The sequence below is a fragment of the Pongo pygmaeus genome, chromosome 10 (assembly GCF_028885625.2).
Source record: "Pongo pygmaeus isolate AG05252 chromosome 10, NHGRI_mPonPyg2-v2.0_pri, whole genome shotgun sequence".
Taxonomy (NCBI): domain Eukaryota; kingdom Metazoa; phylum Chordata; class Mammalia; order Primates; family Hominidae; genus Pongo; species Pongo pygmaeus.
The window spans coordinates 81,644,876-81,661,040 of record NC_072383.2 but is presented as its reverse complement, the minus strand read 5'-3'; positions in this window follow the sequence as shown (position 1 = coordinate 81,661,040).

Here is a 16,165-nt window from a genome sequence, read left to right as displayed (position 1 = left end):
TTCCTCATCCTATTTTATAGAATGCTTCCATCCCAGTTGCCCAAGGTAACTCTGGAAGGAAGTCATAACAGAAGATGGCCATCTTCCAGACAATCTGTAGATATGTGGTTCTCAAATTTTCCTTTCAGGATTTGCAGAGTCAGCTAAACATGAAGACTAGTTAGAAAGGCAAATTTTCTACTCCTACTGCAGACCTACTCTGGGCTGAAACTGCCATTTTTGTTTTGATAAGCACTGCAGGCAATTCTGATGAATGTTAAAATTTAAAAATTGGGGGGACGTTCCAAGTTGGCCAAGTAGGAACAGCTCTGGTCTGCAGCTCCCAGTGTGATTGACATGTGATCGACGTAGAAGACAGGTGATTTCTGCATTTCCAACTGAGGTACCTGGTTCATCTCACTGGGACTGATTGGACAGTGGGTGCAGCCCACGGAGGGTGAGCTGAAGCAGGGTGGGGCATCACCTCACCTGGGAAGCACAAGAAGTTGGGGGATATCTTTTTCTTAGCCAAGGGAAGCCGTGACAGACAACCAGAAAAATGGGACACTCTTGCCCAAATACTGTGCTTTTCCCAAGGTCATAGCAACTGGCAGACAAGGTGATTCTCTCCCATGCCTGACTTGGCAGTTTCCACACCCATGGAGCCTTGCTCACTGCTAGCACAGCAGTCTGAAATCAAACTGCGAGGCAGCAGCCTGGATGGGGCAGGGGCGTCCACCATTGCTGAGGCTCAAGCAGGTAAACAAAGTGGCCTGGAAGCTTGAACTGGGCAGAGTCCACTGCAGCCCAACAAGGCGTACCACCTCGAGACTCCACCTCTGTGGGCAGGGCATAGCTGAACAAAAGGCAGCAGACAACTTCTGCAGAGTTAAACGTCCCTGACTGGCAGCTCTGGAGAGAGCAGGAGGTCTCCCAGCATGGCGTTTGAGCTCTGAGAACAGACAGACTGCCCCTTCAAGTGGGATCCTGACCCCTGTGTAGCCTAACTGGAAGACACCTCCCAGCAGGCATTGACAGACAACTCATGTAGGCAGCTGTCCCTCTGGGACGAAGTTTCCAGAGGAAGGATCAGGCAGCAATATTTGCTGTTCTGCAATATTTGCTCTTCTGCAGCCTCTGCTGGTGATACCCAGGCAAACAAGGTCTGGTGTGAACCTCCAGCAAACTCCAACAGACCTGCAGTTGAGGGACCTGACTATTAGAAGGAAAACTGACAAACAGAAAGGAATAGCATCAACATTAACAAAAAGGGCATTCACACCAATACCCCATGTTTAGTTCACCAACATCAAAGAAAAAAGGTAGATAAAACCACAAAGACAGGAAGAAACCAGAGCAGAAAAGCTGAAAATTCTAAAAATCAGAGCACCTTTTCTCCTCCAAAGGATCACAGCTCCTCACCAGCAGCAGAACAAAGCTAGATAGAGAATGACTTTGACAAATTGACAGAAGTAGGCTTCAGAAGATCGGTAATAACAAAATTCTCTGAGCTAAAGGAGGATGTTTGAACCCATTGAAAGGAAGCTAAAAACCTTGAAAAAAGATTAGACTAATGGATAACTAGAATAAACAGTGTAGAAAATACCTTAAATGACCTGATGGAGCTGAAAACCATGGCACAAGTACTACATGACACATGCACAATCTTCCGTAGCCAATTCAATCAAGTGGAAGAAAGGGTATCAGTGATTGAAGATCAAATTAATGAAATAAAGTGGGTGGTGGAGCCAAGGTGGCTGAATAGGAACAGCTCCAGTCTACAGCTCTCAGCATGAGCGATGCAGAAGATGGGTGATTTCTGCATTTCCAACTGAGGTACCGGGTTCATCTCACTGGGGAGTGCCGGACAGTGGGTGCAGGACAGTGGGTGCAGTGCACCGTGCATGAGCCAAAGCAGGGTGAGGCGTTGCATCACCGGGGAAGTGCAAGGGGTCAGGGAATTCCCTTTCCTAGTCAAAGAAAGGGGTGACAGATGGCACCTGGAAAATTGGGTCACTCCCACGCTAATATTGGGCTCTTCCAATGAGCTTAACAAACAACAAACCAGGAGATTATATCCTGCACCTGGATCAGAGTGTCCTATGCCCACAGAGCCTTGCTCATTTCTAGCACAGCAGTCTGAGATCAAACTGCAAGGTGGCAGTGAGGCTGGGGGAGGGGGCCTGCCATTGCTCAGGCTTGAGTAGGTAAACAAAGTGGCCAGGAAGCTCGAACTGAGTGGAGCCCACCTCAGCTCAAGGAGGCCTGCCTGCCTCTGTAGGCTCCACCTCTGGGGGAAGGGCACAGACAAACAAAAGACAGCAATAACCTCTGCAGACTTAAATGTCCCTGTCTGACAGCTTTGAAGAGAGTAGTGGGTCTCCCAGCATGCAGCTTGAGATCTGAGAACCGGCAGACTGCCTCCTCAAGTGGGTCCCTGACTCCCCAGTAGCCTAACTGGGAGGCATCCCCCAGCAGGGGCAAACTGACACCTCACACAGCTGGGTACTCCTCTGAGACAAAACTTCCAGAGGAATGATCAAGCAGCAGCATTTGTGGTTCACCAATATCCACTGTTCTGCAGCCACCGCTGCTGATGCCCAGGCAAACAGCATCTGGAGTGGACCTCCAGTAAACTCAAACAGACATGCAGCTGAGGGTCCTGACTGTTAGAAGGAAAACTAACAAACAGAAATGACATTCACACCAAAAACCCATCTGTACGTCACCATCATCAAAGGCCAAAGGTAGATCAAACCACAAAGATGGGGAAAAAACAGAGCAGAAAAACCGGAAACACTAAAAATCAGAGTGCCTCTCCCCCTCCAAAGGAATGCAGCTCCTCACCAGCAATGGAACAAAGCTGGACAGAGAATGACTATGGCGAGTTGACAGAGGAAGGCTTCAGAAGATCAAACTACTCTGAGCTAAAGGAGGAAGTTCGAACCAACGGTAAAGAAGTTAAAACTTTGAAAAAAAAATTAGACAAATGGGTAACTAGAATAACCAATGCAGAGAAGTCCTAAAAGGACCTGATGGAGCTGCAAACCAAGGCACAAGAACTACGTGATGAATGCACAAGCCTCAGTAACTGATGGGATCAACTGGAAGAACGGGTATCAGTGATGGAAGACGAAATGAATGAAAGGAAGGGTGAAGAGAAGTTTAGAGAAAAATAAATAAAAAGAAATATACAAAGCTTCCAAGAAATATGAGACTATGTGAAAAAACCAAATCTACGTCTCATTGGTGTACCAGAAAGTAACGGGAAGAATGGAACCAAGTTGGAAAACACTCTGCAGGATATTATAAAGGAGAAATTCCCCAATCTAGCAAGGCAGGCCAACATTCAAATTCAGGAAATACAGAGAACACCACAAAGATACTCCTCAAGAAGAGAAACTCTAAGACACATAATGGTCAGATTCACCAAAGTTGAAATGAAGGAAAAAACGTTAAGGGCACCCAGAGAGAAAGGTTGGGTTACCCACAAAGGGAAGCCCATCAGACGAAGAGTGGATCTCTTTGCAGAAACTCTACAAGCCAGAAGAGAGTGGGGGCCAATATTCAACATTATTAAACAAAATAATTTTCAACTCAGAATTTCATATCCAGCCAAACTAAGCTTCACAAGTGAAGGAGAAATAAAATACTTTACAGACAAGCATATGCTGAGAGATTTTGTCACCACCAGGCCAGCCCTAAAAGAGCTCCTGAAGGAAGCACTAAACATGGAAAGGAATAACCGGTACCAGCCACTACAAAAATATACCAAATTGTAAAGACTATCGAGGCTAGGAAGAAACTGCATCAACTAATGAGCAAAATAACCAGCTAACATCACAATGACAGGATCAAATTTGCACATAATAATACTAACCTTAAATGTAAATGGGCTAAATGCTCCAATTAAAAGTCACAGACTGCCAAATTGGATAAAGAGTTAAGACCCATCAGTGTGCTATATTCAGGAAATCCATCTCACGTGCAGAGACACAAATAGGCTCAAAATAAAGGGAAGGAGGAAGATCTACCAAGCAAATAAAAAACAAAAAAAGGCAGGGATTGCAATCCTAGTCCTGGATAAAACAGACTTTAAACCAAAAAGATCAAAAGAGACAAAGAAGGCCATTACATAATGCTAAAGGGATTAATTCAACAAGAAGAGCTAACTATCCTAAATATATATGCACCCAATACAGGAGCACACAGATTCATAAAGCAAGTCCTTAACAACCTACAAAGAGACTCAGACTCCCACACAATAATACTGGGAGACTTTTAACACCCCACTGTCAACATTAGACAGATCAATGAGATAGAAAGTTAACAAGGATATCCAGGAATTGAACTCAGCTCTGCACCAAGTGGATCTAATAGACATCTACAGAACTCTCAATCCCAAATCAACAGCATATACATTCTTTTCAGCACCACACCACACCTATTCCAAAATTGACCACATAGTTGGAAGTAAAGCACTCCTCAGCAAATGTAAGAGAACAGAAATTATAACAAACGGTCTCTCAGACCACAGTGCAACCAAACTAGAACTCAGGATTAAGAAACTCACTCAAAACTGCTCAACTACATGGAAACTGGACAATGTGCTCCTGAATGTCTACTGGGTACATAATGAAATGAAGGCAGAAATAAAGATGTTCTTCGAAACCAATGAGAACAAAGACACAACATACAAGAATCTCTGGGACACATTCAAAGCAGTGTGTAGAGGGAAATTTATAGCACTAAAAGCCCACAAAAGAAATCAGAAAAGATCTAAAATTGACACCCTAACATCACAATTAAAAGAACTAAAGAAGCAAGAGCAAACACATTCAAAAGCTAGCAGAAGGCAAGAAATAACTAAAATCAGAGAAGAACTGAAGGAAATAGAGACACAAAAAAACCCTTCAAAAAATCAGTGAATCCAGGAGCTGGTTTTTTTGAAAAGATCAACAAAATCGATAGACCACTAGCAAGATTAATAAAGAAGAAAAGAGAGAAGAATCAAATAGATGCAATAAAAAATGACAAAGGGGATATCACCACCAATCCCACAGAAATACAAACTACCATCAGAGAATACTATAAAGAGCTCTACACAAATAAACTAGAAAATGTAGAAGAAATGGATAAATTCCTCGACACATACACCCTCCCAAGACTAAACCAGGAAGAATTTGAATCTCTGAATTGACCAATAACAGACTCTGAAATTGTGGCAATAATTAATAGCTTACCAAACAAAAAAAGTCCAGGACCAGATGGATTCACAGCCGAATTCTACAAGAGGTACAAGGAGGAACTGGTACCATTACTTCTGAAACTATTCCAATCAATAGAAAAAGAGGGAATCCTCCCTAACTCATTTTATGAGGCCAGCGTCATCCTGATACCAAAGCCGGGCAGAGACAAACCAAAAAAGAGAATTTTAGACCAATACCCTTGATGAACATCGATGCAAAAATCCTCAATAAAATACTGGTAAACCGAATCCAGCAACATATCAAAAAGCTTATCCACCATGATCAAGAGGGTTTCATCCCTGGGATGCAAGGCTGGTTCAATATACGCAAATCAATAAATGTAATCCAGCATATAAACAGAACCAAAGACAAAAACCACATGATTATCTCAATAGATGCAGAAAAGGCCTTTGGCAAAATTCAACAATGCTTCATGCTAAAAACTTTCAATAATTTAGGTATTGATGGGATGTATCTCAAAATAATAAGAGCTATCTATGACAACCCCACAGCCAATATCATACTGAATGGGCAAAAACTAGAAGCATTCCCTTTGAAAACTGGCACAAGACAGGGATGCCCTCCCTCACCACTCCTATTCAACATAGTGTTGAAAGTTCTGGCCAGGGCAATTAGGCAGGTGAAGGAAATAAAGAGTATTCGATTAGGAATAGAGGAAGTCAAATTGTTCCTGTTTGCAGATGACATGATTGTATATCTAGAAAACCCCATTGTCTCAGCCCAAAATCTCCTTAAGCTGATAAGCAACTTCAGCAAAGTCTCAGGATACAAAATCAATCTACAAAAATCATAAGCATTCTTATACACCAACAACAGACAAACAGAGAGCCAAATCATGAGTGAACTCCCATTCACAATTGCTTCAAAGAGAATAAAATACCTAGGAATCCAACTTACAAGGGATGTGAAGGACCTCTTCAAGGAGAACTACAAACCACTGCTCAATGAAATAAAAGAGGATACAAACAAATGGAAGAACATTCCATGCTCATGGGTAGGAAGAATCAATATTGTGAAAATGGCCATACTGCCCAAGGTAATTTACAGATTCAATGCCATCCCCATCAAGCTACCAATGAATTTCTTCACAGAATTGGAAAAAACTACTTTAAAGTTCATATGGAACCAAAAAAGAGCCCGCATTGCCAAGTCAATCTTAAGCCAAAGAACAAAGCTGGAGGCATCAGACTACCTGACTTCAAACTATACTACAAGGCTACAGTAACCAAAACAGCATGGTACTGGTACCAAAACAGAGATATAGACCAATGGAACAGAACAGAACCTCAGAAATAATGCTGCATATCTACAACTATCTGATCTTTGACAAACCTGAGAAAAACAAGCAATGGGGAAAGGACTCCCTATTTAATAAATGGTGCTGGGAAAACTCGCTAGCCATATGTAGAAAGCTGAAACTGGATCCCTTCCTTACACCTTATACAAAAATTAATTCAAGATGGATTAAAGACTTACATGTTAGACCTAAAACCATAAAAACCTGAGATGAAATCCTAGGCAATACTATTCAGGACATAGGCATGGGCAAGGACTTCATGTCCAAAACACCAAAAGCAAGGGCAACAAAAGCCAAAATTGACAAATGGGATCTCATTAAACTCAGGAGCTTCTGCACAGCAAAAGAAACCACCATCAGAGTGAACAAGCAACCTACAGAATAGGAGAAAATTTTTGCAATCTACTCATCTGACAAAGGGCTCTTATCCAGAATCTACAGTGAACTCAAACAAATTATGAGAAAAAAACAACACCATGAAAAAGTGGGCAACGGATATGAACAGACACTTCTCAAAAGAAGACATTTATGCAGCCAAAAGACACATGAAAAAATGCTCATCATCACTGGTCATCAGAGAAATGCAAATCAAAACCATAATGAGATACTATCTCACACCAGTTAGAATGGCAATCATTAAAAATTCAGGAAACAACAGGTGCTGGAGAGGATGTGGAGAAATAGGAACACTTTTACTATGTTGCTGGGACTGTAAAGTAGTTCAACCATTGTGGAAGTCAGTGTGGCGATTCCTCAGGGATCTAGAACTGGAAATACCATTTGACACAGCCATCCCATTACTGGGTATATACCTAAAGGATTATAAATCATGCTGCTATAAAGACACATGCACACGTATGTTTATTGCAGCACTATTCACAACAGCAAAGACTTGGAACCAACCCAAATGTCCAACAATGATAGACTGGATTAAGGAAATGTGGCACATACACACCATGGAATACTATACAGCCCTAAAAAATGATGAGTTCATGTTCTTTGTAGGCACATGGATGAAGCTGGAAACCATCATTCTCAGCAAACTATCGCAAGGACAAAAAACCAAACACCGCATGTTCTCACTCATAGGTGGGAATTGAACAATGAGAACACGTGGACACAGGAAGGGGAACATCACACACCAGGGACTGTTGTGAGCTAGGGGGAGGAGGGAGGGAAAGCATTAGGAGATATACCTAACATTAGGAGTTAACGGGTGCAGGACACCAACATGGCACATGTATACATATGTAACAAACCTGCACATTGTGCACATGTACCCTAAAACTTAAAGTATAATAATAATAAAAAAAAAGTGAGAAGACAAGGTTAGAGAAAAAAGAGTAAAAAGAAACAAACAAAGCCTGCAGGAAATATGGGACTATGTGAAAAGACAAAATCTACATTTGATTGGGGTACCTGAAAGTGATGGGGAGAATGGAACCAAGTTGGAAAACACTCTTCAGGATATTATCCAGGAGAACTTTCCAAACCTAGCAAAGCAGGCCAACATTCAAATTCAGGAAATACAGAGAACACCACAAAGATACTTCTCAAGAAGTTCACCCAAGACATGTAATTGTCAGATACACCAAGGTTAAAATGAAGAAAAATGTGTTAAGGGCAGTCAGAGAGAAAGGGCGAGTTACCCACAAAGGGAAGCCCATCAGACTAACAGCTCATCTCTCAGCAGGAACCCTACAAGCCAAAAGAGAGTGGGGGCAATATTCAATCTTCTTAAAGAAAAGAATTTTCAATCCAGAATTTCATATCCAGCCAAACTAAGCTTCATAAGTGAAGGAGAAATAAAATACTTTACAGACAAGCAAATGCTGAGAGATTTTGTCACCACCAAGCCTGCCTTAAAAGAGCTCCTGAAGGAAGCATCAAACATGGAAAGGAACAAGTGGTACCAGCCACTGCAAAAACATGCCAAATTGTAAAGACCATCAATGTTATGAAGAAATTGTGTCAATTAACAGCCAAAATAACCAGCAAACCTCATAATGACAGGATCAAATTCACACATAACAATATTGACCTTAAATGTAAATGGGCTAAATGCCCTAATGAAAAGACACAGACAGGCAAATTGGATAAAGAGCCGAGACCCATCAGCATGTTGTATTCAGGAAACCCATCTCACATGCAAAGACACACACAGGCTCAAAATAAAGGGATGGAGGAAGACCTACCAAGCAAATGGAAAGAAAAATAAAAAAGCAGGGAATGGAATCCTAGTCTCTGATACAACAGACTTTAGACCAACAAAGATCAAAAGAGACAAAGAAGGCCATTACATAACGGTAACGGGATCAATTCAACAAGAAGAGCTGACTATCCTAAATATATATGCACCCAATACAGGAGCATCCAGATTCATAAAGCAAGTCCTTAGAGACCTACAAGGAGACTTAGACTCCGACAAAATAATAATGGGAGATTTTAACACCCAACTGTCAATATTAGACAGATCAATGAGACCAAAGGTTAACAAGGATATCGAGGACCTGAACTCAGCTCTGCAACAAGCAGACCTAATAGACATCTACAGAATTCTCCACCCAAAATCAACAGAATATACATTCTTCTCAGTACCACATTGCACTTATTCTAAAATTGACCACATAATTCAAACTAAAGCACTCCTCAGCAAATGTAAAAGAAAAGCAATCACAACAAACTGTCTCTCAGATCACAGTGCAATCAAATTAGAACTCAGGATTAAGAAACTCACTCAAAACCACACAACTACATGGAAACTGAACAACATGCTCCTGAATGACTACTGGGTAACTAATGAAATGAAGGCAGAAATAAAGATGTCCTTTGAAATCAGTGAGAACAAAGACACAACATACTAGAATCTCTGGGATACATTTAAAGCAGTGTGTAGAGGGAAATTTATAGCACTAAATGCCCACAAGAGAAATCAGAAAAGATCTAAAATCGACACCCTAACCTTACAATTAAAAGAACTAGAGAAGCAAGAGCAAACAAATTCAAAAGCTAGCAGAAGGAAAGAAATAACTAAGATCAGAGCAGAAGGGAAAAAAATAAGAGACACAAAAAACACTTCAAAAAATCAATTAATCCAGGAGCTGGTTTTCTGAAAAGATCAACAAAATTGATAGACCATTAATAAGATTAATAAAGAAGAAAAGAGAGAAGAATCAAATAGATGTAATAAAAAATAATAAAAGGGATATCACCACCGATCCCAAAGAAATACAAACTACTGTCAGAAAATATCATAAACCCCTCTACACAAACAAACTAGAAAATCTAGAAGAAATGGATGAATTCCTGGATACATATATCCTCCCAAGACTAAACTAGAAAGAAGTCAGATCCCTGAATAGACCAATAACAAGTTCTGAAATTGAGGTAGAAATTAATAGCCTACCAACCAAAAAAAGTCCAGGACCAGATGGATTCACAGCCAAATTCTACCAGAGGTACAAAGAGGAGCTGCTACCATTCCTTCTGAAACTATTCCAATCAATAGAAAAAGAGGGACTTCTCCCTACTCATTTTACAAGGCCAACATCCTCCTGTTACCAAAGCCCGGCAGAGACACAACCAAATAAAGGAATTTTAGACCAATATCCCTGAAGAACATTGATGCAAAAATACTCAATAAAATACTGGCAAACCAAATCCAGCAGCACATTAAAAAGCTTATCAACCATGATCAAGTTGGCTCATCGCTGGGATACAAGGCTGGTTCAACATATGCAAATCAAAAAACATAATCCATCACAGAAACAGAACCAATGACAAAAACCACATGATTATCTCAATAGATGCAGAAAAGGCCTTTGACAAAATTCAACAGCCCTTCATGCTAAAAAATCTCAATAAACAAAGTATTCATGCAATGTATCTCAAAATAATAAGAGTTATTTATGACAAAACCACAGCCAATATCATACCGAATGGACAAAAACAGGAAACATTCCCTTTGAAAACCAGCAAAATACAAGGATGCCCCTTCTCATCACTGCTATTCAACATAGTGTTGGAAGTTCTGGCCAGGGCAATCAGACAGGAGAAAGAAATAAAGGGTATTCGATTAGGAAAAAAGAGGAAGTCAAATTGTCCCTGTTTGCAGATGACATGATTGTATATTTAGAAAACCCTATTGTCTCAGCCCAAAATCTCCTTAAGCTGATAAGCAACTTCAGCAAAGTCTCAGGATACAAAATCAATGTGCAAAAACTACAAGCATTCCTATACACCATCAACAGACAAACAGAGGGCCAAATCATGAGTGAACTCCCATTCACAATTGCTACAAAGAGAATAAAATACCTAGGAATCCAACTTACAAGGGATGTGAAGGACCTCTTCAAGGAGAACTACAAACCACTGCTCAATGAAATAAAAGAAGACACAAACAAATGGAAGAATATTCCATGCTCATGGATAGGAAGAATCAATATCATGAAAATGGCCATACTGCCCAAGGTAATTTACAGATTCAATGCCATCCCCATCAAGCTACCAATGTCTTTCATCAGAGAATTGGAAAAAACTACTTTAAAGTTCATATGGAACCAAAAAAAGAGCCCACATTGCCAAGACATTCCTAAGCAAAAAGAACAAAGCTGGAGGCATCACACTGCCTGACTTCAAACTATACTAAACAGCTACAGTGACCAAAACAGCATGGTACTGGTACCAAAACAAAGATATAGACCAATGGAACAGTACAGAGGCCTCAGAAGTAACACCACACATCTACAACCATCTGATCTTTGACAAACCTGACAAAAACAAGAAATGGGGAAAGGATTCCCTATTTACTAAATGGTTTTGGGAAAACTGGTTAGCCATAAATAGCTGAAACTGGATCCCTCTCTTACACCTCATACAAAAATTAATTCAAGATGGATTAAAGACTTAAATTTTAGACCTAAAACCACAAAAACTATTGAAGAAAACTTAGGCAATACCATTCAGGACATAGGCATGGGCAAAGATTTCATGACTAAAACACCAAAAGCAAAGGCAACAAAAGCCAAAATAGACAAATGGGAACTAATTAAACTAAAGAGCTTCTGCACAGCAAAAGAAACTACCATCAGAGTGAAATGGCAACCTACAGAATGGGAGAAAATTTCTGCAACCTACCCATCTGACAAAGGGCTAATATCCAGAATCTACAAAGAACTCAAACAAATTTACAAGAAAAAGAAAACACCATCAAAAAGTGGGCAAAGGATACGAACACACACTTCTCAAAAGATGACATCTATTCAGCCAACAGACACATGAAAAAATGCACATCAGATAACTTTCAAGATGGCCGAATAGGAACAACTCCGGTCTACAGCTCCCAGCGTGAGCGACGCAGAAGATGGGTGATTTCTGCATTTCCGTCTGAGGTACTGGGTTCATCTCACTAGGGAGTGCCAGACAGTGGGCACAGGAGAGTGGGTGCAGCGCAACGTGCGCAAGCTGAAGCAGGGTGAGGCATTGCCTCACTCGGGAAGTGCAAGGGGTCAGGGAGTTCCCTTTCCTAGTCAAAGAAAGGGGTGACAGACAGCACCTGGAAAATCAGGTCACTCCCACCCTAATACTGCACTTTCCTGACGGGCTTAAAAAATGGCGCACCAAGAGATTATATCCTGCACCTGGCTCGGAGGGTTCTACGCCCTCCGAGGAGTCTCGCTGATTGCTAGCACAGCAGTATGAGATCAAACTGCAAGGCGGCAGCGAGGCTGGGGGAGGAGCGCCCATCATTGCCCAGGCTTGCTTAGGTAAACAAAGCAGCCCGGAAGCTCGAACTGGGAGGACTTCCCACAGCTCAAGGAGGCCTGCCTGCCTCTGTAGGCTACACCTCTGGGGGCAGGGCACAGACAAACAAAGAGATAGCAGTAACCTCTGCAGACTTAAATTTCCCTGTCTGACAGCTTTGAAGAGAGCAGTGGTTCTCCCAGCAAGCAGCTAGAGATCTGAGAACGGGCAGACTGCCTCCTCAAGTGGGTCCCTGAACCCTGACCCCCAAGCAGCCTAACTGGGAGGCACCCCCCAGTAGGGGCAGACTGACACCTCACATGGCCGGGTACTCCTCTGAGACAAAACTTCCAGAGGAATGATCAGACAGCAGCATTCGCTGTTCATGAAAATCCACTGTTCTGCAGCCACCGCTGCTGATACCCAGGCAAACAGGGTCTGGAGTGGACCTCTAGCAAACTCCAACAGACCTGCACCTAAGGGCCCTGTCTGCTAGGAGGAAAACTAACAAACAGAAAGGACATCCACACCAAACACCCATCTGTACATCACCATCATCAAAGACCAAAAGTAGATAAAACCACAAAGATGGGGAAAAAGCAGAGCAGAAAAACTGGAAACTCTAAAAAGCAGAGCGCCTCTCCTCCTCCAAAGGAATGCAGTTCCTCACCAGCAATGGAACAGAGCTGGATGGAGAATGACTTCGACAAGCTGAGAGAAGAAGGCTTCAGATGATCAAACTAATTTGAGCTACAGGAGGAAATTCAAACCAAAAGCAAAGAAGTTGAAAACTTTGAAAAAAACTTAGATGAATGTATAACTAGAATAATCAAGACAGAGAAGTGCTTAAAGGAGCTGATGGAGCTGATAGCCAAGGCTCGAGAACTATGTGAAGAATGCAGAAGCCTCAGAAGCCGATGCAATCAACTGGAAGAAAGGGTATCAGTGACGGAAGATGAAATGAATGAAATGAAGTGAGAAGGGAAGTTTAGAGAAAAAAGAACAAAAAGAAATGAATAAAGCCTCCAAAAAATATGGGACTTTGTGAAAAGACCAAATCTACGTCTGATTGGTGTACCTGAAAGTGATGAGGAGAACGGAACCAAGTTGGAAAACACTCTGCAGGATATTATCCAGGAGAACTTCCCCAATCTAGCAAGGCAGGCCAACATTCAGATACAGGAAATACAGAGAACGCCACAAAGATACTCCTCGAGAAGAGCAACTCCAACACACACTATTGTCAGATTCACCAAAGGTTAATTGAAGGGAAAAATGTTAAGGGCAGCCAGAGAGGAAGGTCAGGTTACCCACAAAGGGAAGCCCATCAGACTAACAGCGGATCTCTCGGCAGAAACTCTACAAGACAGAAGAGAGTGGGGGCCAATATTCAACATTCTTAAAGAAAAGAATTTTCAACCCAGAATTTCATATCCAGCCAAACTAAGCTTCATAAGTGAAGGAGAAATAAAATACTTTACAGACAAGCAAATGCTGAGAGATTTTGTCACCACCAGGCCTGCCCTAAAAGAGCTCCTGAAGGAAGCGCTAAACATGGAAAGGAACAAACGGTACCGGCCGCTGCAAAATCATGCCAACATGTAAAGACCATTGAGGCTACGAAGAAACTGCGTCAACTAACCAGCAAAATAACCAGCTAACATCATAATAACAGGATCAAATTCACACATAACAATATTAACTTTAAATGTAAATGGACTAAATGCTCCAATTAAAAGACACAGACTGGCAAATTGGATAAAGACTCAAGACCCATCAGTGTGCTGTATTCAGGAAATCCATCTCACGTGCAGAGACACACATAGGCTCAAAATAAAAGGATGGAGGAAGATCTATCAAGCAAATGGAAAACAAAAAAAGGCAGGGGTTGCAATCCTAGTCTCGGATAAAACAGACTTTAAATCAACAAAGATCAAAAGAGACAAAGAAGGCCATTACATAATGGTAACGGGATCAATTCAACAAGAAGAGCTAACCATCCTAAACATATATGCACCCAATACAGGAGCACACAGATTCATAAAGCAAGTACTGAATGACCTACAAACAGACTTAGACTCCCACACAATAATAATGGGAGACTTTAACACCCCACTGTCAATATTAGACAGATCAACGAGACAGAAAGTTAACAAGGATACCCAGGAATTGAACTCAGCTCTGCATCAAGTGGATCTAATAGAAATCTACAGAACACTCCACCCCAAATCAACAGAATATACATTTTTTTCAACACCAGACCACACCTATTCCAAATAGTTGGAAGTAAAGCTCTCCTCAGCAAATGTAAAGGAACAGAAATTATAACAAACTGTCTGTCAGACCACAGTGCAATCAAACTAGAACTCAGGATTAAGAAACTCACTCAAAACCGCTCAGCTACATGGAAACTGAACAACCTGCTCCTGAATGACTACTGGATACATAACGAAATGAAGGCAGAAATAAAGATGTTCTTTGAAACCAACGAGAACAAAAACACAACATACCAGAATCTCTGGGACACATTCAAAGCAGTGTGTAGAGGGAAATTTATAGCACTAAATGCCCACAAGAGAAAGCAGGAAAGATCTAAAATTGACACCCTAACATCATAATTAAAAGAACTAGAAAAGCAAGAGGAAAAACATTCAATAGCTAGCAGAAGGCAAGAAATAACTAAAATCAGAGAAGAAGTGAAGGAATAGAGACACAAAAAACCCTCCAAAAAATTAATGAATCCACGAGTTGGTTTTTTGAAATGATCAACAAAATTGATAGACCGCTAGCAAGACTAATAAAGAAGAAAAGAGAGAAGAATCAAATAGACCCAATAAAAAATGATAAAGGGGATATCACCACCAATCCCACAGAAATACAAACTACCATCAGGGAATACCACAAACACCTCTACGCAAATAAACTAGAAAATCAATGGATAAATTCCTCGACACATACACCCTCCCAAGACTAAACCATGAAGAAGTTGAATCTCTGAATAGACCAATAACAGACTCTGAAATTGTGGCAATAATCAATAGCTTACCAACCAAAAAAAGTCCAGGACCAGATGGATTCACAGCCGAATTCTACCAGAGGTACAAGGAGGAACTGGTACCATTACTTCTGAAAGTATTCCAATCAATGGAAAAAGAGGGAATCCTCCCTAACTCATTTTATGAGACCAGCGTCATCCTGATACCAAAGCTGGGCAGAGACACAACCAAAAAAGAGAATTTTAGACCAATATCATTGATGAACATTGATGCAAACATCCTCAATAAAATACTGGCAAACAGAATCCAGCAGCACATCAAAAAGCTTATCCACCATGATCAAGTGGGCTTCATCCCTGGGATGCAAGGCTGGTTCAATATACACAAATCAATAAATGTGATCCAGCATATAAACAGAACCAAAGACAAAAACCACATGATTATCTCAATAGATGCAGAAAAGGCCTTTGACAAAATTCAACAATCCTTCATGCTAAAAACTCTCAATAATTTAGGTATTGATGGGATGTATCTCAAAATAATAAGAGCTATCTATGACAACCCCACAGCCAATATCATACTGAATGGGCAAAAACTAGAAGCATTCCCTTTGAAAACTGGCACAAGACAGGGATGCCCTCTCTCACCACTCCTATTCAACACAGTGTTGGAAGTTCTGGCCAGGGCAATTAGGCAGGAGAAGGAAATAAAGAGTATTCGATTAGGAATAGAGGAAGTCAAATTGTTCCTGTTTGCAGATGACATGATTGTATATCTAGAAAACCCCATTGTCTCAGCCCAAAATCTCCTTAAGCTGATAACCAACTTCACCAAAGTCTCAGGATACAAAATCAGTGTACAAAATTCACAAACATTCTTAT